Source organism: Bombina bombina, chromosome 1, assembly GCF_027579735.1.
Source record: "Bombina bombina isolate aBomBom1 chromosome 1, aBomBom1.pri, whole genome shotgun sequence".
Taxonomy (NCBI): Eukaryota; Metazoa; Chordata; class Amphibia; order Anura; family Bombinatoridae; genus Bombina; species Bombina bombina.
In genome coordinates, this window is record NC_069499.1 from 72,020,285 (window position 1) to 72,045,355 (window position 25,071).

Consider the following 25,071-nt stretch of genomic DNA (forward strand, 5'->3'; position numbering starts at 1 on the left):
CTGCTATTATTTAACACAGTCAAAAAAGTGTTTTTTTTTTTAAATCTACTCTACTGTTACACCAGATATGAGTTGCACTGGGGTGACACTGTGCCCTAGCAGGCAGGCCCTGAAACGCACATGTGTGAAGGAAACTTACTGCTATTATTTAACACAGTCAAAAAAGTGTTGTTTTTTTTTAAATCTACACTACTGTTACACCAGATCTGAGTTGCACTGGGGTGACACTGTGCCCTGGCAGGCAGGCACTGAAACGCACACGTGTGAAGGAAACTGACTGCTATTATTTAATACAGTCAAAAAGTGTTCTTTTTTTTTAAATCTACACTACTGTTACACCAGATATGAGTTGCACTGGGGTGACACTGTGCCCAGGCAGGCAGGCCCTGAAACGCACACGTGTGAAGGAAACTGACTGCTATTATTTAACACAGTCAAAAAAGTGTTGTTTTTTTAAATCTACACTACTGTTACACCAGATATGAGTTGCACTGGGGTGACACTGTGCCCTGGCAGGCAGGCCCTGAAACGCACACGTGTGAAGGAAACTGACTGCTATTATTTAACACAGTCAAAAAAGTGTTGTTTTTTTTAAATCTACACTACTGTTACACCAGATATGAGTTGCACTGGGGTTACACTGTGCCCTGGCAGGCAGGCCCTGAAACGCACACGTGTGAAGGAAACTGGCTGCTATTATTTAACACAGTCAAAAAAGTGTTGTTTTATTTTAAATCTACACTACTGTTACACCAGATATGAGTTGCACTGTGGTGACACTGTGCCCTGGCAGGCAGGCACTGAAACGCACACGTGTGAAGGAAACTGACTGCTATTATTTAACACAGTCAAAAAAGTTTTTTTTTTTTAAATCTACACTACTGTTACACCAGATATGAGTTGCACTGGGGTGACATTGTGCCCTGGTAGGCAGGCCCTGAAACGCACACGTGTGAAGGAAACTGACTGCTATTATTTAACACAGTCAAAAAAGTGTTGTTTTTTTAAATCTACACTACTGTTACACCAGATATGAGTTGCACTGAAATGCACTTGTGTGAAGGAAACTGACTGCTATTATTTAACACAGTCAAAAAAGTGTTTTTTTTTTTAAATCTACTCTACTGTTACACCAGATATGAGTTGCACTTGGGTGACACTGTGCCCTAGCAGGTAGGCCCTGAAACGCACATGTGTGAAGGAAACTGACTGCTATTATTTAACACAGTCAAAAAAGTGTTGTTTTTTTTTAAATCTACACTACTGTTACACCAGATCTGAGTTGCACTGGGGTGACACTGTGCCCTGGCAGGCAGGCACTGAAACGCACACGTGTGAAGGAAACTGACTGCTATTATTTAATACAGTCAAAAAGTGTTCTTTTTTTTTAAATCTACACTACTGTTACACCAGATATGAGTTGCACTGGGGTGACACTGTGCCCAGGCAGGCAGGCCCTGAAACGCACACGTGTGAAGGAAACTGACTGCTATTATTTAACACAGTCAAAAAAGTGTTGTTTTTTTAAATCTACACTACTGTTACACCAGATATGAGTTGCACTGGGGTTACACTGTGCCCTGGCAGGCAGGCCCTGAAACGCACACGTGTGAAGGAAACTGACTGCTATTATTTAACACAGTCAAAAAAGTGTTGTTTTTTTTAAATCTACACTACTGTTACACCAGATATGAGTTGCACTGGGGTTACACTGTGCCCTGGCAGGCAGGCCCTGAAACGCACACGTGTGAAGGAAACTGACTGCTATTATTTAACACAGTCAAAAAAGTGTTGTTTTTTTTAAATCTACACTACTGTTACACCAGATATGAGTTGCACTGTGGTGACACTGTGCCCTGGCAGGCAGGCCCTGAAACGCACACGTGTGAAGGAAACTGACTGCTATTATTTAACACAGTCAAAAAAGGGTTTGTTTTTTTAAATCTACACTACTGTTACACCAGATATGAGTTGCACTGGGGTTACACTGTGCCCTGGCAGGCAGGCCCTGAAACGCACACGTGTGAAGGAAACTGACTGCTATTATTTAACACAGTCAAAAAAGTGTTGTTTTTTAAATCTACACTACTGTTACACCAGATATGAGTTGCACTGTGGTGACACTGTGCCCTGGCAGGCAGGCACTGAAACGCACACGTGTGAAGGAAACTGACTGCTATTATTTAACACAGTCAAAAAAGTGTTGTTTTTTTAAATCTACACTACTGTTACACCAGATATGAGTTGCACTGGGGTGACACTGTGCCCTAGCAGGCAGGCCCTGAAACGCACACGTGTGAAGGAAACTTACTGCTATTATTTAACACAGTCAAAAAAGTGTTGTTTTTTTTTAAATCTACACTACTGTTACACCAGATATGAGTTGCACTGGGGTGACACTGTGCCCTGGCAGGCAGGCACTGAAACGCACACGTGTGAAGGAAACTGACTGCTATTATTTAACACAGTCAAAAAGTGTTTTTTTTTTTATCTACACTACTGTTACACCAGATATGAGTTGCACTGGGGTGACACTGTGCCCTGGCAGGCAGGCCCTGAATCGCACACGTGTGAAGGAAACTGACTGCTATTATTTAACACAGTTAAAAAAGTGTTGTTTTTTTAAATCTACACTACTGTTACACCAGATATGAGTTGCACTGGGGTTACACTGTGCCCTGGCAGGCAGGCCCTGAAACGCACACGTGTGAAGGAAACTGACTGCTATTATTTAACACAGTCAAAAAAGTGTTTTTTTTTTTAAATCTACACTACTGTTACACCAGATATGAGTTGCACTGGGGTTACACTGTGCCCTGGCAGGCAGGCCCTGAAACGCACAAGTGTGAAGGAAACTGACTGCTATTATTTAACACAGTCAAAAAAGTGTTGTTTTTTTAAAGCTACACTACTGTTACACCAGATATGAGTTGCACTGGGGTGACACTGTGCCCTGGCAGGCAGGCCCTGAAACGCACACGTGTGAAGGAAACTGACTGCTATTATTTAACACAGTAAAAAAAGTGTTTTTTTTTTTTTTAAATCTACACTACTGTTACACCAGATATGAGTTGCACTGTGGTGCCCTGGCAGGCAGGCACTGAAACGCACACGTGTGAAGGAAACTGACTGCTATTATTTAACACAGTCAAAAAAGTGTTGTTTTTTTAAATCTACACTACTGTTACACCAGATATGAGTTGCACTGGGGTGACACTGTGCCCTGGCAGGCAGGCACTGAAATGCACACGTGTGAAGGAAACTGACTGCTATTTTTTAACAGAGTCAAAAAAGTGTTTGTTTTTTTAAATCTACACTACTGTTACACCAGATATGAGTTGCACTGGGGTGACACTGTGCCCTGGCAGGCAGGCCCTGAAACGCACACGTGTGAAAGAAACTGACTGCTATTATTTAACACAGTCAAAAAAGTGTTGTTTTTTTTAAATCTACACTACTGTTACACCAGATATGAGTTGCACTGGGGTTACACTGTGCCCTGGCAGGCAGGCCCTGAAACGCACACGTGTGAAGGAAACTGGCTGCTATTTTTTAACACAGTCAAAAAAGTGTTGTTTTTTTTAAATCTACACTACTGTTACACCAGATATGAGTTGCACTGTGGTGACACTGTGCCCTGGCAGGCAGGCACTGAAACGCACACGTGTGAATGAAACTGACTGCTATTATTTAACACAGTCAAAAAAGTTTTTTTTTTTAAATCTACACTACTGTTACACCAGATATGAGTTGCACTGGGGTGACATTGTGCCCTGGTAGGCAGGCCCTGAAACGCACACGTGTGAAGGAAACTGACTGCTATTATTTAACACAGTCAAAAAAGTGTTGTTTTTTTAAATCTACACTACTGTTACACCAGATATGAGTTGCACTGGGGTGACACTGTGCCCTGGCAGGCAGGCACTGAAATGCACATGTGTGAAGGAAACTGACTGCTATTATTTAACACAGTCAAAAAAGTGTTTGTTTTTTTAAATCTACACTACTGTTACACCAGATATGAGTTGCACTGGGGTGACACTGTGCCCTGGCAGGCAGGCCCTGAAACGCACACGTGTGAAGGAAACTGACTGCTATTATTTAACACAGTCAAAAAAGTGTTGTTTTTTTTAAATCTACACTACTGTTACACCAGATATGAGTTGCACTGTGGTGACACTGTGCCCTGGCAGGCAGGCACTGAAACGCTCACGTGTGAAGGAAACTGACTGCTATTATTTAACACAGTCAAAAAAGTGTTGTTTTTTTAAATCTACACTACTGTTACACCAGATATGAGTTGCACTGGGGTGACACTGTGCCCTAGCAGGCAGGCCCTGAAACGCACACGTGTGAAGGAAACTTACTGCTATTATTTAACACAGTCAAAAAAAGTGTTTTTTTTTTTTAAATCTACACTACTGTTACACCAGATATGAGTTGCACTGGGGTGACACTGTGCCCTGGCAGGCAGGCACTGAAACGCACACGTGTGAAGGAAACTGACTGCTATTATTTAACACAGTCAAAAAGTGTTTTTTTTTTTATCTACACTACTGTTACACCAGATATGAGTTGCACTGGGGTGACACTGTGCCCTGGCAGGCAGGCCCTGAAACGCACACGTGTGAAGGAAACTGACTGCTATTCTTTAACACAGTTAAAAAAGTGTTGTTTTTTAAATCTACACTACTGTTACACCAGATATGAGTTGCACTGGGGTTACACTGTGCCCTGGCAGGCAGGCCCTGAAACGCACACGTGTGAAGGAAACTGACTGCTATTATTTAACACAGTCAAAAAAGTGTTGTTTTTTTTAAATCTACACTACTGTTACACCAGATATGAGTTGCACTGGGGTTACACTGTGCCCTGGCAGGCAGGCCCTGAAACGCACAAGTGTGAAGGAAACTGACTGCTATTATTTAACACAGTCAAAAAAGTGTTGTTTTTTTAAAGCTACACTACTGTTACACCAGATATGAGTTGCACTGGGGTGACACTGTGCCCTGGCAGGCAGGCCCTGAAACGCACACGTGTGAAGGAAACTGACTGCTATTATTTAACACAGTAAAAAAAGTGTTTTTTTTTTTTTAAATCTACACTACTGTTACACCAGATATGAGTTGCACTGTGGTGCCCTGGCAGGCAGGCACTGAAACGCACACGTGTGAAGGAAACTGACTGCTATTATTTAACACAGTCAAAAAAGTGTTGTTTTTTTAAATCTACACTACTGTTACACCAGATATGAGTTGCACTGGGGTGACACTGTGCCCTGGCAGGCAGGCACTGAAATGCACACGTGTGAAGGAAACTGACTGCTATTATTTAACAGAGTCAAAAAAGTGTTTGTTTTTTTAAATCTACACTACTATTACACCAGATATGAGTTGCACTGGGGTGACACTGTGCCCTGGCAGGCAGGCCCTGAAACGCACACGTGTGAAGGAAACTGACTGCTATTATTTAACACAGTCAAAAAAGTGTTGTTTTTTTTAAATCTACACTACTGTTACACCAGATATGAGTTGCACTGGGGTTACACTGTGCCCTGGCAGGCAGGCCCTGAAACGCACACGTGTGAAGGAAACTGGCTGCTATTATTTAACACAGTCAAAAAAGTGTTGTTTTTTTTAAATCTACACTACTGTTACACCAGATATGAGTTGCACTGTGGTGACACTGTGCCCTAGCAGGAAGGCACTGAAACGCACACGTGTGAAGGAAACTGACTGCTATTATTTAACACAGTCAAAAAAGTTTTTTTTTTTAAATCTACATTACTGTTACACCAGATATGAGTTGCACTGGGGTGACATTGTGCCCTGGTAGGCAGGCCCTGAAACGCACACGTGTGAAGGAAACTGACTGCTATTATTTAACACAGTCAAAAAAGTGTTGTTTTTTTAAATCTACACTACTGTTACACCAGATATGAGTTGCACTGGGGTGACACTGTGCCCTGGCAGGCAGGCACTGAAATGCACATGTGTGAAGGAAACTCACTGCTATTATTTAACACAGTCAAAAAAGTGTTTGTTTTTTTAAATCTACACTACTGTTACACCAGATATGAGTTGCACTGGGGTGACACTGTGCCCTAGCAGGCAGGCCCTGAAACGCACACGTGTGAAGGAAACTTACTGCTATTATTTAACACAGTCAAAAAAGTGTTGTTTTTTTTTAAATCTACACTACTGTTACACCAGATCTGAGTTGCACTGGGGTGACACTGTGCCCTGGCAGGCAGGCACTGAAACGCACACGTGTGAAGGAAACTGACTGCTATTATTTAACACAGTCAAAAAGTGTTTTTTTTTTTTTAAATCTACACTACTGTTACACCAGATATGAGTTGCACTGGGGTGACACTGTGCCCTGGCAGGCAGGCCCTGAAACGCACACGTATGAAGGAAACTGACTGCTATTATTTAACACAGTCAAAAAAGTGTTGTTTTTTTAAATCTACACTACTGTTACACCAGATATGAGTTGCACTGGGGTTACACTGTGCCCTGGCAGGCAGGCCCTGAAACACACACGTGTGAAGGAAACTGACTGCTATTATTTAACACAGTCAAAAAAGTGTTGTTTTTTTTAAATCTACACTACTGTTACACCAGATATGAGTTGCACTGGGGTTACACTGTGCCCTGGCAGACAGGCCCTGAAACGCACACGTGTGAAGGAAACTGACTGCTATTATTTAACACAGTCAAAAAAGTTTTTTTTTTTTAAATCTACACTACTGTTACACCAGATATGAGTTGCACTGTGGTGACACTGTGCCCTGGCAGGCAGGCCCTGAAACGCACACGTGTGAAGGAAACTGACTGATATTATTTAACACAGTCAAAAAAGGGTTTGTTTTTTTAAATCTACACTACTGTTACACCAGATATGAGTTGCACTGGGGTGACACTGTGCCCTGGCAGGCAGGCCCTGAAACGCACACGTGTGAAGGAAACTGACTGCTATTATTTAACACAGTCAAAAAAGTGTTGTTTTTTTAAATCTACACTACTGTTACACCAGATATGAGTTGCACTGGGGTGACACTGTGCCCTGGCAGGCAGGCCCTGAAACGCACTCGTGTGAAGGAAACTGACTGCTATTATTTAACACAGTCAAAAAAGTTTTTTTTTTTTTAAATCTACACTACTGTTACACCAGATATGAGTTGCACTGGGATGACATTGTGCCCTGGTAGGCAGGCCCTGAAACGCACACGTGTGAAGGAAACTGACTGCTATTATTTAACAGAGTCCAAAAAGTGTTTTTTTTTAAATCTACACTACTGTTACACCAGATATGCATTGCACTGGGGTGACAATGTGCCCTGGCAGGCAGGCCCTGAAACGCACACGTGTGAAGGAAACTGACTGCTATTATTTAACACAGTCAAAAAAGTGTTGTTTTTTTTAAATCTACACTACTGTTACACCAGATATGAGTTGCACTGGGGTGACACTGTGCCCTGGCAGGCAGGCCCTGAAACGCACACGTGTGAAGGAAACTGACTGCTATTATTTAACACAGTCAAAAAGTGTTGTTTTTTTTTAAATCTACACTACTGTTACACCAGATATGAGTTGCACTGGGGTGACACTGTGCCCTGGCAGGCAGGCCCTGAAACGCACACGTGTGAAGGAAACTGACTGCTATTATTTAACACAGTAAAAAAAGTGTTTTTTTTTTTTAAATCTACACTACTGTTACACCAGATATGAGTTGCACTGTGGTGCCCTGGCAGGCAGGCACTGAAACGCTCACGTGTGAAGGAAACTGACTGCTATTATTTAACACAGTCAAAAAAGTGTTGTTTTTTTAAATCTACACTACTGTTACACCAGATATGAGTTGCACTGGGGTGACACTGTGCCCTGGCAGGCAGGCACTGAAATGCACACGTGTGAAGGAAACTGACTGCTATTATTTAACAGAGTCAAAAAAGTGTTTGTTTTTTTAAATCTACACTACTGTTACACCAGATATGAGTTGCACTGGGGTGACACTGTGCCCTGGCAGGCAGGCCCTGAAACGCACACGTGTGAAAGAAACTGACTGCTATTATTTAACACAGTCAAAAAAGTGTTGTTTTTTTTAAATCTACACTACTGTTACACCAGATATGAGTTGCACTGGGGTTACACTGTGCCCTGGCAGGCAGGCCCTGAAACGCACACGTGTGAAGGAAACTGGCTGCTATTATTTAACACAGTCAAAAAAGTGTTGTTTTTTTTAAATCTACACTACTGTTACACCAGATATGAGTTGCACTGTGGTGACACTGTGCCCTAGCAGGAAGGCACTGAAACGCACACGTGTGAAGGAAACTGACTGCTATTATTTAACACAGTCAAAAAAGTTTTTTTTTTTTAAATCTACACTACTGTTACACCAGATATGAGTTGCACTGGGGTGACATTGTGCCCTGGCAGGCAGGCACTGAAACGCACACGCGTGAAGGAAACTGACTGCTATTATTTAACACAGTCAAAAAAGTGTTGTTTTTTTAAATCTACACTACTGTTACACCAGATATGAGTTGCACTGGGGTGACACTGTGCCCTGGCAGTCAGGCACTGAAATGCACATGTGTGAAGGAAACTCACTGCTATTATTTAACACAGTCAAAAAAGTGTTTGTTTTTTTAAATCTACACTACTGTTACACCAGATATGAGTTGCACTGGGGTGACACTGTGCCCTGGCAGACAGGCCCTGAAACGCACACGTGTGAAGGAAACTGACTGCTATTATTTAACACAGTCAAAAAGTGTTTTTTTTTTTTTAAATCTACACTACTGTTACACCAGATATGAGTTGCACTGGGGTGACACTGTGCCCTGGCAGGCAGGCCCTGAAACGCACACGTATGAAGGAAACTGACTGCTATTATTTAGATATGAGTGGTGGCACTGGGCAAGTGGGCACAGTATACGGTATGAGCCTGACACACACGCTGGCAGGCAGGCAACTGCAATTAGATTACACAGGAAAAAAAAAAAAAAAGCAGACTGATGTTCTAGCCCTAAAAAGGGCTTTTTGGGTGCTGTCCTTACAGCAGAGATCAGATGAGTCCTTCAGGACTGTAGTGGACACTGAATACACTAGCCTAGCTATCAATTTCCCTATTAAATCAGCAGCAGCTACACTGTCCCTCCTCTCACTAAGAATGCAGCTTCCAAATGAATCTAAAATGGATGCTGTCCAGGAGGTGGGAGGGTCTGGGAGGGAGTGTCTGCCGCTGATTGGCTGTAATGTGTCTGCTGACTGTGAGGTAAAGGGTCAAAGTTTACTCAATGATGAAGAATAGGGGGCGGATCGAACATCGCATTTGTTCGCCCGCCGCGGCGAACGCGAACATGCTATGTTCGCCGGGAACTATTCGCCGGCGAACTATTCGCGACATCACTAGTAGTCACCCATTAAGGTCTCCCAAAACTACAGGAGTGGAGGAGAGCCATGGTGCTTCTACTGCTTTTGACTGAGGATCTAAGTGATGTATACATGATTCATCCATAGTGAAAATTATCCTATACAAATTGTAAGGTTCTTTGAACTTACCCTGCACTGTCTCCTCTGGTCTGCAGGCAACATTCAGGTAAACTATCATGACTATGCCATATAACATCCCTAAATACTTAACTTGTTTATGTGCTGTTAATGTTCAGTCATCACCATGTCATACATTTTTTTTTATGGATTGGAATATTTAGTGTCAACTAATGGGGTAGATTGCGAGTGGCGTGCTAACTATTGCACGCAAGCGATAAGGGGTATATAACGGCTCTTTGTGCACATTGGAAGTAGCAAGTGTATTTTACAAGTTGAATGTAAACATGTTTGCTAGAATTTAATGCACGTCGGGTAAGCGCAACTTTAGAGCTATAGTTAGTTGTTATGTGAGACAAAAAAACTGGCACGAAAAGCATAAAAAAACCATTAAAAGTACAGGTACACTCATAATAACACTGTCTGTTGCATAAAAAAATTATAAGGGCTCAAAGATATTAAGTCTCAGGTGTTATTATTATTATTCGGCAAGATTACGAGTTTTGCGGTAAGAGTGGCTCGGTACTAACTTGCAAGTTATTGCCACCGCTCACCTCCCTATAGCGCTGCTATTACAGGTTTGCAAAAATCCGGCACTAGCAGGCAATATGTGAGCGTAGAGCAAAATTGAGCTCCATACCGTACTCCAATACCAGCACTGCGTTGAACTGGTTTTACGTGCTCGTGCACGATTTCCCCATAGACATCAATGGGGAGAGCCGGCTGAAAAAAAGCCTAACACCTGCAATAAAGGAGCGTAAAGCTCCGTAACGCTGCCCCATTGATTCCTATGGGGAAAGAAAAATTATGTTTACACCTAACCACCCCTAATCTGCCTCCCCCGCCACCGCCGCCACCTACATTACAGTTATTAACCCCTAATCTGCCGCCCCCAATGTTGCCTCCACCTACCTACAATTATTAACCCCTAATCTGCCGCCCCTAACATCGCTGCCACCTATATTACAGTTATTAACCCCTAATCTGCCACCCCAAATGTTGCCGCAACCTACCTACATTTATTAACCCCTAATCTGCTGCCCCTAACATCACCGCCACCTACATTTCAGTTATTAACCCCTAATCTGCAGCCCCCAAAGTTGCGGCCACCTACCTACACTTATTAACCTCTAATCTGCTGCCACCTACATTACAGTTATTAACCCCTATTCTGCTGCCCCCAATGTCGCCGCCACCTACCTACACTTATTAACCCCTAATCTGCCACCCCTAACATCACCACCACCTACATTACAGTTATTAACCCCTAATCTGCCGCCCCAATGTCGCCGCCACCTACCTACATTTATTAACCCCTAATCTGCCGCCCTCAACGTTGCCGCCACTATACTAAAGTTATTAACCCATAAACCTAACCCTAAGTCTAACCCTAACACCCCCTAACTTTAATGTAATTAAAATTAATATAAATAAAACTTACTATCATTGACTAAATAATTCCTATTTAAAACTAAATACTTACCTATAAAATAAACCCTAAGCTAGCTACAATATAACTAATAGTTACATTGTAGCTAGCTTAGGTTTTATTTTTATTTCACAGGCAAGTTTGTATTAATTTTAACTAGGTAGACTAGTTAGTAAATAGTTATTAACTATTTACTAACTACCTAGTTAAAATAAATACAAAATTACCTGTGAAATAAAACCTAACCGGTCTTACACTAACATCTCACTTTACACTACAATTAAATAAATTACATTTATTAAATACAATTAACTAATTTACAAAAAAAAAAAAAAATTACACAAAATAAAAAAAAGAAATGATCAAATATTTAAACTAATTACACCTAATCTAATAGCGCTATCAAAATAAAAAGCCCCCCCCCCCAAATTAAAAAACTCCTAGCCTACACTAATCTGCCAATAGCCCTTAAAAGGGCCTTTTGCGGGGCATTGCCCCAAAGAAATCAACTCTTTTACTTGTAAAAAAATAATACAAACAACGCCCCAACAGTAAAACCCACCACCAACACAACCAACCCCCCAAATAAAATCCTATCTAAAAAAAACCTAAGCTCCCCATTGCCCTGAAAAGGGCATTTGGATGGGTATTGCCCTGAAAAAAGGGCATTTAGCTCTTTTTCCACAAATCTAGAAATAAAACCCACCCAATAAACCCTTAATAAAACCTATTTTTATTTAGATTTATTTTAATTACATTAAACTTAGGGGTGTTAGGATTAGACTTAGGGTTAGGTTTAGGGGTGAATAATATTAGTATAGTTGCAGCGATGTTAGGGACAGCAGATTAAGGGTTAATAACAGTAATGTAGGTTGCGGCGATGTTAGGGACAGCAGATTAGGGGTTAATATTTAACTAGTGTTTGTGATGCAGGAGTACGGCGGTTTAGGGGTTAAAATGTTTATTCTAGTGACGATGTTGGGAGCAGCAGATTAGGGGTTAATAATTTTATTTTAGTATTTGCGATGCGGGAGGGCCTCGGTTTAGGGGTTAATATGCAGTTTATGGGTGTTAGTGTACTTTTTAGCACTTTAGTTATGAGTTTTATGATACGGTGTTCTAGCATAAAACCCATAACTACTGACTTTCAGTTTACGTCATGGATCTTGTAGTTTTAGGCTGTACCATTCACTTTTTGGCTGGACAGGCAAACTCGTAATACCGGCGCTATGGAAGTCCCATTGAAAAAGGACTTTTTAAAAGTGTGCGGTGCAGCTAAACCTGCAAGACTACCAGCGGTAGTGAAAAAGAGCCATAACGCTGCTTTTTCACTCATACCACAAAACTTGTAATCTAGCCGATTATTATTATACTTTATTTATGAAGCGCCAACATATTCTGCAGCGCTGTCCATGGATACAATTAATTTAAATAAAACAATATAAGACTTGTAAGAGACAGGACAAAAATTACAAACACATACTGGAAGGATTGAGGGCCCTATTCCCGTGGGAACTTACAATCTAGAAGGGTTGGAGGTTGAGAAACAGGAGGTGAGGACTGCAAGATTGAGAAAGATGTTAATACAGAGTTAGGTGAGGGAAATGTTAGGTAAGTGCAATTAATTTATTATTGAGTTGGGTGGTAGGCTTCCCTGAACAGAAAATAATTCAGGGAACATTTAAAGGAAGAAAGATTAGGGCAAAGCCTGACAGCACAAGGGATAGTGTTCCAGAGGATGTGCTGCACAACAGAAGTCCTTCAGTATAGCTTGAGAGGAGGTGATAGTCGCGGGTGCAAGGAGCAGGTCATTGTTGGATCTTAGTGGGTGGGCTGGAGTATACTTGTGTATTAGAGAGGATAGGTAGAGGGGAGCAGCGTTGGTGAGAACTTTGTATGTAAGGGTGAGAATTTTGAATTTAATTGTGCTGTGAATGGGGAGCCAGTGAAGGGACTCGCAGAGAGGTGCAGCAGATATAGAGGGACGAGAAAGGTGGATCAGTCTGGCAGAGGCATTTAGGATGGATTGAAGGGGGGAGAGGCGGGAAAGAGTGAGTAGGTTATTGCAGTAGTCAAGTCTGGAAATAAAAAGGGAATGAATTATTTTCTTTGTGGTGTTAGCACTAAGAAAAGGGTGAATCTTGGAAATATTGCCTAGATGGTTGTGGAAGGATGTAGAAAGCAATTGGATATTGGGGACGAATTGTAGATTTGAGTCAAGTGTAACTCCAAGGCAGCAGACTTGGGGCGATGGGGAAATGGTGATGCCGTCAACAGGGATAGAGAAGTTAGAAGTTGGCGTAGAGCTTGAGGGGGGATAAGAAGGATTTCAGTCTTGAACATGTTAATCTTTAGGTGGTGAGAGGCCATCCAGGAAGAAATACTAGATAAGCAGTCACTGACATGAGAAAGGACAGAGGGAGAGAGAGAAGGGGTGGAGAGGTAGATCTGGGTGTCATCAGCATAGAGGTGATATTTGAAGCCATAACTGTTGATAAGTTTACCCAGCAAAGAAGTATAGATGGAGAAGAGTAGAGAACCCAGAACAGATCCTTGAGGTACTCCAACAGACCGAGGCATAGGAGAGGAGGAGTCGCCGGCAAATGACACAAAAAAAGACCTGTGAGAAAGATAGGAGTGAATCCAGGAAAGAGCAGTGTAATAGAGGCCAAAAGAGCTAAAGGTCTTTAGGAGGAGTGGGTGGTCAACTGTGTCGAAGGCAGCTGAGAATTCAGATGAGTATAGAGTAGTGGCCAATATTTTTAGCAGAGAGAATATCGTTAGTAACCTTGGTAAGGGCAGTCTCAGTTGAGTTTTTGGGATGGAATCCAGATTACAGGGGGTCAAGCAAAGAGTTGGTGGACAGGAAGTGGGTTAGACGATTGTAAACTAGTTTTTCAAGTAGTTTTGATGCTAGTGGAAGCAGTGATATGGGACAATAGCTTTCAGGAGAATTAGGGTCGAGGGAGGGTTTTTTGTAGTGTGACTTTTGCATGTTTGAAAAAAGATGGGAATGAGGCGGTAGAGAGAGATAGGTTGAAGATGTGAGTAAGAGCAGAAGTGAGGGTGGAAGACATGGAGGATATTAGATGGGAAGGGATAGGGTCGAGCGGCAAGGTAGTGAGGTGTGAGGAAGATAGTAAGGAAAAAACTTAATTCTCAGTGGCTGGATGAAAGATGCAGAGGGTGTCAGAGGGAGTAACTGGCCCTGTTGTTGGAATATTGCAGGTTGGTGTTGGGATGTTGCTTTGGATAGTATGTGTTTTGTTTAAAAAGTAGTCTGCCAGGTCTTGAGCACTAAAGACAAATGGGGGGGGGGTGGATCAAGTGGGTAAAGAAGAGAGTAAAAGGTGGAGAAGAAATGTTTAGGGTTTGAGGAAAGAGTAGATATGAGAGAAGAGAAGTAGGTTTGCTTGGCTAAGTGAAGGGTATGAACGAAGAATAAACTTATAGTGTATGGAATTAGGTTCAGAGTGAGATTTCCTCCAGACACGCTCAGCAGTATGGGTGCATTTTTGCAAATAGCGTGTTTGCTGAGCAGGCCAGGGCTGTAACTGTGGTGTTTTGCGCAGCTGAGGAGGGGCAAGTGTGTCTAATGCAGAGGAGAGAGTTAGGTGTTAGGAAAAAAAAGCATTCAAAGGGCTTTAAGATAGAGATACATAGAGATACATACATACACATGTCTATTTATGTATAGGACTGGGATGGCCATGGTATGAACTTGATTTTGTGGTCTGTAAGCCATTTTGATGCAATGTGTTCCTAACAAAAGTTTTCAGGTCCTCTGGCAGAAAAACAGCCCCAAAATATTAAATAGCCACCACCATATTTAACCATGGGCATGAGGTACTTTTTCCATACCTCTCTGTGTGTGCCAAACCCACCTTGCTAAAAAGCTCTATACTTGAATTTGTTTTTAGATGAGAGTAGAGGCTTTTTTCTTGACGTTGGATTGTAGTTTTGGAGACTTTCTGCCCCCAAGACACAACAAATGTCTGCAATTCTTCAGCTGTAATCCTTGGAGATATTTTGGCCACTCAAACCGTCCTCTTTATTGAATTGTAACATTTCCAGTTTACTGGAACTTCAAAATTATTGCCCTGATGGTGGAAACTTTCAATGCTTTTGCTATTTTCTTATAGCCACTTCCCATTCTGTGAAGCTCAACAACCTTTTGCCACACATTACAGCTATAATCCTTGGTCTTTCCAATTGTGAAGGATGACTTATGGATTTAGGCCTATGTGTTACCTCATATTTATAGCCCTACAATTTCCTGTTTCTAGTCACCCAGGTGTACTTAAAAAAATAAATATAAATTGGAATATACTTCAAATATATTTTTCTTATTTGAATTCATAGGGGGGCAATAATTGTGCTACACATATAGTATTTTTGTCTATTTGTTGAACAAAAGATCAAAAGTTTAAACAATAAAGACAAATTTCACAGCCTTCTTTGCTCATATTTACCAAGGGTACCAATAGTAGTGGAGGGCACAGTACTTAACTTCGCTGTATATAGAGTGTACTTTGAAAGATGGCACAAAATACTCATACAAGGTATTAGTTACAGGTGTGCACATACAAATAAGTCAATAGGAATGGAGAAAGAGGTTCAAAATTAAGCGGATTAGAACGGGTGGACATACTTGACAAAGCCTTTGGTGAAATATACATTGGAGCGTCCAGGAGATACGTCACGAGGAGAGGCGAACTCTAAAGCAAATATTATAGACTTAAGCATGCATATATGCAAAAGTAGTTGCTATAGTGCTGCTAAGCTTTTATGGTGTTGTATAGTTCAGTGATTTTAAAGGGTGTATTAAGCCTCAAGTGATTATGTACTGACGTTTATGTATCACATGTTTTAAATAAAGTGGAACCCCTTGCTATAACCTTTGGTTTATCCATGTGAGCGCATACCTTAGAGCTACACACTACGTGTCTCAAGAACATATCCCTACCTCAGGTTACACCTGAGAAAGGGGCGTGTTCTCGAAACAAGTAGTGTGTAGCGGATATTGAACCAGCCAATAGCTGCCATCTGGCTTTGTACAGTCTTCCTACAGTCTTCTTAGAGTGTGTTTTTTTATTGATCTTACTGTCATATGTAATTGATTTTATACATATTAAATTTAACTTTATATTGCATATTGGTTTGTCAACATCTTGCTTGTGGCGCTGTCTTTTTCGACACTAAAAATCCTTTCTATTGTTTTTTAGGATAGCTGCCTGTCATTTTCTACACAATAATAAACTACATTTAATAGCAGTTTATTGTTACATTTGTATATAAAGCTAGGTTTTATTTTATCCCTAATCAATATTTTTTGGATACTATTTTGATAATATATATAGTTTTTTTTTAAAGGGGCGCCCTTTTTTCTAATTTTAATACATTAGAGCTATTGTGGCTCCAATAAGTGTGAGGGCCGTTACTAGGATCCCTGCTTTATAACAGAAATGTTTACAGTACTGTGCTATGGACTTTTTGTCTTTTCTCTGAGGTTTAGAAACAAGAAGACTGTCAAACTTATACAAACAGGACTAAGTATCTTTTTGTTTCTTTCTTGGGTGCACAGTGTTTATTTTTGTACTTTGTATCTTATTTGTTTCTGATTATTATTAAGTGATGGTAAATCCTAGCGTTTGTGAAGCACTAGGATTTACCAGTGCAACAAATTAAGGGGACTTTCAGTCATAAAGTATAAAATACTTCATGTTTAAAGTTCCTTTATTTGTTTGCAGCGTTCACCGCACTGAGCGTCTCAGGCATTCCATTGTAGAACTCTATTTATCAGTGAGGTGATCTTAGCCAATAGCGTGCTAGCTATATGGCAAAATGCCAGCTGGGCCACACAGCTATTGGCTAAAAGGTGGAAATGTCACTTCATTGAAAAAATAGTGTTCCGCTGCGGGCAGCCTGAGCCACTCTGCGCTGCGACCACTGCAAACAAATAAATGAAATTTCAGCATTAAATATTTTATACTTCATGACTGAAAGTCCCCTTTATTTGTTGCACTGGTAAATCCTAGTGTTTCACAAACCATCACTTTAACACTGGTTGTGTTATTTTATTATTATTATTATTATGTCACTGATTTCCCTATAGTTACTTCAGATATGGCACAACCTATGCTTAAAGGGACACTGAACCCAAATGTTTTCTTTCGTGATTCAGATAGACCATGCTATTTTAAGCAACTTTCTAATTTACACCTATTATCAATTTGTCTTCGTTCTCTTGCTATCATTGTTTGAAAAAGAAGGCATCTAAGCTTTTTATCCACCAATCAGCAAGGACAACCCAGGTTGTTCACCAAAAATGGGCCGGCATCTAAACTTACATTCTTGCATTTCAAATAAAGATACCAAGAGAATGAAGAAAATTTTATAATAGAAGTAAATTAGAAAGTTGCTTAAAATTACATGCTCTATCTGAATCACAAAAGAAAAAATTTGGGTTCAGTGTCCCTTTAAGGATGGTTCATGATCATTTGGAATTGTATTGTACTAATTTGCCCAAGTTCTTTAAGCTCTATTAAGCCAGAGAGGCTTGCTTTGAATTGCAATTACAATTGCTACTAGCAATTAAGCAGTTAAAGACAGATGGGGCTACTGCTAATCACTTTGCTGATTTTTTTTTTTTTTTAATTAATGTTTTTATTTCCTTCCCTATTTAGTAAGTGTCCCCTCTTCATGTTGGTACATTTTATGATATCATTTAACTAATCTGTTCCCTTCTTTCAGTAACTGCAACCTCCTTTTCAATTTATTAATTAAAGGGATAGGAAAGTCAAAAATAAATTTGCATGATTCAGATAGAGCATGTAATTTTAAGAACCTTATAAATTCACTTCTATTTTCAAATATGCTTCGTTCTATTGATATCCCTTTGTTGAAAAAGAATATGCACATATCCTAAACTAGTGGGAGATAGCTGCTGATTGGGGCCTACACACATTTGTCTCTTTTGATTGGCTAACTAGATGTGTTCAGCTAGCTGTCTGTAGTGCAATGCTGCTCTTTCAGCAAAGGATAACAAGAGAATGAAGAAAATGTAATAATAGAAGTAAATGGGAAAATTGTTCAAAATTGTATGTTCTATCCAAATCATGAAAGAAAAATGTGGGGTTTCTTGTCCCTTTAAGCATACAACCTCACATAGCAGTGACCAGAGGAGCATATTAATTAATAGTAAAGTTGAGAGCTATGTCTAGTTATTTTTGATATGAAGTGAAGGAGAGGTTGTGAAGTGGGGCACTGAATTGGCACTGTAATCAATGTGGAGAAATGAAGAGGAGAGGCTAGTAACCAATTGAAATAGAAGATAATAAACTTGAAGTGTATAGTGTGTAGGAAATACATCTGAGTGACAAGAGACAATGAGGTAATTTTTAACAAATCCAGATATTTTTTTTTGTTTTATCTAAAAGATGCTATGTAAAATACACCTTTAAAAACAATCTTTCTGGGAATAAGAAAAAAAAATAGTGTTTGTATTCTTATTGAAGTATGTTTCTATTTACCAATAATGCAGTGGGAATTGGCCATGTCAAGGGACATGAAATCCAAAAAAAATCTTTCATGAATAAGATCTGCATTCAATTTTAAAAAACTTTCCAATTGACTTATATTAGCTAATTTGCTTCATTCTTTTGGTATCCTGTGTTTAAGAAGCAGCAATGCACTACTGGGAAATAGCTCCAGTAGCTCTCGAAAATCAAATTAGCCAATAGGAATCCAAGGGACACCATTTTGAATCGCGTACCATGCATTGAAGATTCAGTATACGGCGGCGACTGTATGAAGAGGATGCTCCGCGCTGGATGTCTTCAGGATGGACCTGCTCCACGCCACCGGGATGAAGATAGAAGATGCCGCCTAAATGAAGATGGAGCCGCCTGCCTCCAGGATGAAGATGGAGACGCCTGGATGAAGATGGAGACGCCTGGATGAAGATGGAGACGCTCGGATGAAGATCCTTCAAGCGGGACTTCAGCAACTGCAAGTTGATCTTCGGGGGTTAGTGTTAGGATTTTTTTAAACTTTTTTGGGTGTTTTTTTTTTTTAGTTTAGGGTTTGGGCTTTTCGTAAAAGAGCTAAATGCCCTTTTCAGGGCAATGTAAAAGAGCTTAATGCCCTTTGAAGGGCAATGCCCATACAAATATCCTTTTAGGGGACCAGCAGAATAGGGGTTATTAGATTTATTATAGTGTGGGCGATGTTGGGTTGCAGGGGAATAGGGGTTAATAACTTTAGTATAGTGGCAGTGATATTGGGAGTGGCAGATTAGTGGTTAATAGATTTATTTAGGTGGCAGTAATATTGGGAGCGGCATATTAGGGGTTAATAATATTATGTAGGTGCCTGCGATGTCGGGGGCAACAGATTAGGGGTGTTTATGTTAGAGTGTTTGGTTTAAACGTATCTTTTTTTTTTTCCCCAAAGACATCAATGGGGCTGCGTTACGGAGCTTTTCATTCCACGATCGCAGGTGTTAGGCTTTTTTCTAACCCGCTCTCCCCATTGATGTGTATGGGGAAAGCGTGCACGAGCATGTCAAAACAGCGCTTGTATTGTGTGCAGTATGGAGCTCAACACAGCCATATCGCATGCACAAGCCGGCTGTTTCAAAACTTGTAATAGCTGCGCTATAGAGGGTTAAATAAAGCAACTTTTGTTGCGTTCGTTAAATTCCCTATAGCGCGCATAACTCGTAATCTAGGTGTAAGTGAAAAAAAAAGAGACTAGTGTTTCAGGTAGCACACCTTGTAGCCCCACTGCATAAAAAAAGTGTATGAATACGCTAATAGTATGTGTTCTAGCATAGTATATCAAATTAACATTATTATAACTAAAAATGTTTTAAAACAATTATTACAAAATGTTATAGTATTAAATCAATAATATTTTATTACAAATATTACATTTTTAAGATAATTAAATTAAAATCCACCATTGTTTAAACAAACGTTTCTTATGTGACATCTCCCATAAATAGTCTCTATAATATAAATTATTATATCAAATCTGTTGTCCACCTTTAATTTAATCAAATAGTGCTCTTGACACAGTTACTTAATGCTTTAAAAATTATAGACATTAAACTTAAATAGGGTTTCTTATCAAGTAAAGTCGAATCAAATCCACAGCAATAAAGCTCTACGTAGATATCCACTTTTCCTCTATGGTATATTCAAAAGAACTACGGACGAGAATTTGATATTGTAATCTGCAATATATGCTGTGTTATTTTGCTAAAGGACATCCCCTCTGCTTCGTATACACTCCACAGGGGATATTATCAAAAATGGTCATTCTACTGTACTTGAACAGGTTTCATCAAGATAACCCTAATATGAAATAATATGTAATTTTTCTTTTTCCCTATTGGTCAGATCTTTAAATTCCTTTAAATTCCTTTAACGTTTTTATAAACATTTAAGGTAGTTGGATTTTTTTAAATCACAAAATAATTATTACAGTACTAAAAAATTATCCAAATGTATTTTTTCCCAAATTTTGTTTTTGTTGATAAATGTCCTCCAGACTCTGAGGCCCATTTATCAAGCTCCAAATGGCGCTTGATGGCCCGTGTTTCTGGTGAGCCTGTAGGCTCGCCAGAAACAGCAGTTATGAAGCAGAGGTCTAAAGAACGCTGCTCCAAAACCTGTCCGCCTGCTCTGAGCACAGTACGATTGGGTTGATCGACACCTCCCTGCTGGGGTTGGCTGCGAATCTGCAGGGGGCGGCGTTGCACCATCAGTTCACAAGAGCTGCTGGTGCAATGCTGAATACGGAGAGCGTATTGCTCTCCGCATTCAGCGAGGTCTGTTGGACCTGATCTGCACTGTCAAATCAAGTCCGACAGACTGTTAATAAATAGGCCTCTAAATCTACACATCAGCTTACTTATCTTACGGATTTCATCATCAAAACACACAAGTTTGTAGTATTATTAAAAAACATTTTCCAATATTGTTTGCCAATGAAAAACTCAGTTATCTCCATCAGACAGGATGCATATTTTCCTACAGATGAAATTTGTCTATAGGTAATATTTTGTCCCCTACAAAATTACCTCAGCATAAGGGTTCATCATGGCTAAGTCTTAAGATATAAGGTCATTTAAAGAGCATACGAGGATGAAGTCACCACTGATTATATTATGTTCACATGTTTCTTCAAGTCAACTGTAACTGGTATCAAGTACAAGACTTCCTAATTTATAAACCACTTTATGGACTGGTAACTTGTATTCAATGTAACATGCAATATGTGGGCCTCACTACTAGAGAAAAGAGGTTGCAAGTTCAAAAACATCTTAGTAACAATAAATGTAATAGAGAATTTTCAGCATCAGCACATAAAGAAGGTAGATTCATTTAAATGACAAGCCATAGAACTTGTTTCAACACTACCCAGAGGGGGTGATAAACTGAAAATATTTAAGCCATAGAGAAACATTCTGTATCTTTAAGTTGTAAACTAAGTTGCTGTTAGACTTTAATTTGGAATTTGATTTAATTAAACATCGGGAACCCAAACAGTAAATTATGTCTTATGCTATAGAAAATTACAGGTGAATTAACATTTTTATACTTTAGTAACTTTAGTTTGTATGTCATGGATTTTATTATTGATTGGAGAGTCTTTTATGTTGTGGATGGATACATTTGCATATTAGGCTTTATTCCTTTCCAGCAAAAAAAAAAAATTACTTTCTCTCTCTCTTTGTAAATTAACCATCATTTTCCTCTTGTTTTTTTATGTTTTTTTACATCCATCTGACAATAGAGATTGTAGTTAAAAATCAAATACCTTTCTTATGACAACTACATATGAAATTTTGTTGTAAATAATTTTATTGAGTAGATTTTACTTGGGAATCAACTACCGGGCTCTTATGGTTTTATACTTGTGACTTTCCAAGTATTGAAATTTGGGCATTATATAGATGTAAGTTTTTATTCTCTTATGAGATACATACATTGAAACTTCATTCAAATTTTTGGAACATTGAGCATTATTAGGAATAAAATTCGGGCCCCTATGTTTTAGTGCAGCATTGCTACATGTATTTACATTAAGTAATACAGTTATATCGTTTTGCTGTCATTTAAGTGTATACAACCTGATAATTACAATCAAGCATTTGTTATAAAAGAAGCAGATGTTATGGGGCCAATTAATCAAGTTCCATATGGAACTTGATGCCCCTGTTTCCCCGTGAGACTTCAGATGATATTTACAAATGTCTGCCTCTTGAATGAGGTTATAGCTGCAGGACCAATGATTAAGGCTCTACAGTGTTTAAAACATGTCGGGCACTTAAGTGTATTGAACCATGAATACAGGATGAAACCCGAAATGCATTGGAAGAGCACCGGAGTGACCACATTTCATTGTACTGTTGGTTACTTTGTTACCCACTTTTCTGTTTGGATTTTAGCTAATAGTCTAATAAAGTATGCTTTTACTTTCAATGAACCGGCCTGGATTTTTGCTTGCTGGTTTGTGACTTTCAGACAAAGTATTCCATAAGGCATGTGAGTTGAATTTATTATATTTCAGTCCGACCATTCATGATAGATTACAAAATATTTTTTTTTACCTGTTTGACATTGCAGTGAAACGTGAATGTTATTCCAAGTTGGACTTTCTGTGTGTCTCGTTTTATTATAACATATTTATTTTTCTGAAGATTCAATTTCTCTTTCATTCTCTAGATAGATTATATTTGACCCTTTTCCCTAGTTTACTATCTTGACCGTCCTTCTGAACCAATATTCAAACATTTTTAGATTCCTATGTATGTGAAATTCCAGTGGGTCTTATATGCCAAAACATTTCAAAATATCCTCACTATAAAGAAAGGGCTGGATCGAGAGAGGAGCAAAGACACAAGGCAAACGTTCAGTCATAATTGGGGACAGGCAGAGTGGAAGTATTATGCTTGGGCAGTGTTAAAAAAAATGTACTCCTATGTCTTATATTGTACTACGCTGCACTAATGTATTTCACAATACCGGCCAACACTAGAAACAGACAAAATAGTTGTCATTCACTAGAAACTGTAAGGAGCTTGCTTAGATTTTTAACTCTAGATATTTACACTCATGAAATAAGACAGAAATTTGCTTTCTCAGTGTTAGGCCTCATAACTCCTATGAGGTATTGCTGAGATTTCTTAGAATTTAATAGAATAAAGTTATGTCTCAGAGCATCAGTCAGTTCCTTTGGCTTTTCTTCCCTAGAGTGTACTATATGTATCAGCTGTCAAGAAAAAAGATGCAACATAAAATCCCTACAGAGATAGCTGCAACTCAATAGCTGCAAAGTACACACTGACATACAGTATATTGCTTTTCACTTAACAAATGAGAATACATTTCAAACTGTCAAGTGTTTCTATTTTCATTTGTATATTCTGATGCCTTTATTTAATATTACAGTACTGATAATAAAACTGCAATACAAATGTTTTTTTTTATTCAGATATTTGTTTTACCAGCTTCATGACAATACAGGTAAAAACACAAGCTCTCTCTGGTTTATGCAAAGAAATAGTGGCATAGCCAGCTCGAAAAGTGTGTACATAATAGCACTAAACACTATCATTACCACTATAAGATAAGCAAGATGTTTCTATTGAAGCAACAGGAAGTCTCAACTATGACAAAAGTAAATTCCTTTAAATATGGAAGTATTTAGATAAAATCAAACTTTATTAGTTGACATTAAAATAGGAAACGCACAAACAAATAAAATCAGTGTGGAAACAAACGGCTAGATTTAGAGTTTTGTTGGTAACGACCCGCGTAGCTAACGCAGCTTTTTTTCCCAACGCACCCTTAAGACAACGCTGGTATTTAGAGTTGTCTGAAGGGCTGCGTTAGGCTCCAAAAAGGGTGCGTTAAGCCGAATGTACCGCCACTTCAACCCTCAATACCAGCGTTGCTTACGGTAGCGGTAAGCTGGCAAAACGTGCTCGTGCACGATTCCCCAAAAGGAAACAATGGGGCAGTTTGGGATGAAAAAAAACACCTGCAAAAAAGCAGCGTTAAGCTCCCAACGCAGCCCCATTGTTTCCAATGGGGAAACACTTTCTAAGTCTGCACCTAACACCCTAACATGAACCCCGAGTCTAAACACCCCTAATATTACAATTATTAACCCCTAATCTGCTGCCCCCGCTATCGCTGACACCTGCATTATACTATTAACCCCTAATCTGCCGCTCTGGACAACGCTGCAACCTACATTATACCTATGTACCCCTAATCTGCTGCCCCTAACATCGCCGACCCCTATATTATATTTATTAACCCCTAATCTGCCCCCCCAACGTCGCCGCTACCTTACCTACACTTATTAACCCCTAATCTGCCGACCTGACCTCGCCGCAACTCTAATAAAGTTATTAACCCCTAAACCGCCGCACTTCCACCTCGCAAACCCTATAATAAATAGTATTAACCCCTAATCTGCTGACCAGACCTCGCAGCTACTCTAATAAATGTATTAACCCCTAAAGCTAAGTCTAACCCTAACACCCCCCTAAATTAAATATAATTTTAATCTAACGAAATAAATTAAATCTTATTAACTAAAATATTCCTATTTAAAACTAAATACTTAGCTGCAAAATAATCCCTAATATAGCTACAATATAACTAATAATTATATTGTAGCTATTTTAGGATTTATATTTATTTTAAAGGCAACTTTGTATTTATTTTAACTAGGTACAATAGCTATTAAATAGTTATTAACTATTTAATAGCTACCTAGTTAAAATAATTACAAAATTACCTGTAAAATAAATCCTAACCTAAGTTACAATTAAACCTAACACTACACTATCAATAAATTAATTAAATAAATTACCTACAATTACATACAATTAAATAAACTAAACTAAATTACAAAAAAAAACCCACTAAATTACAAAAAATAAAAAAAGATTACAAGAATATTAGGCTAAATACACCTACTCTAAGCCCCCTAATAAAATAAAAAGCCCCCCAAAATAATAAAGGTCCCTACCCTATTCTAAATTAAAAAGTAACCAGC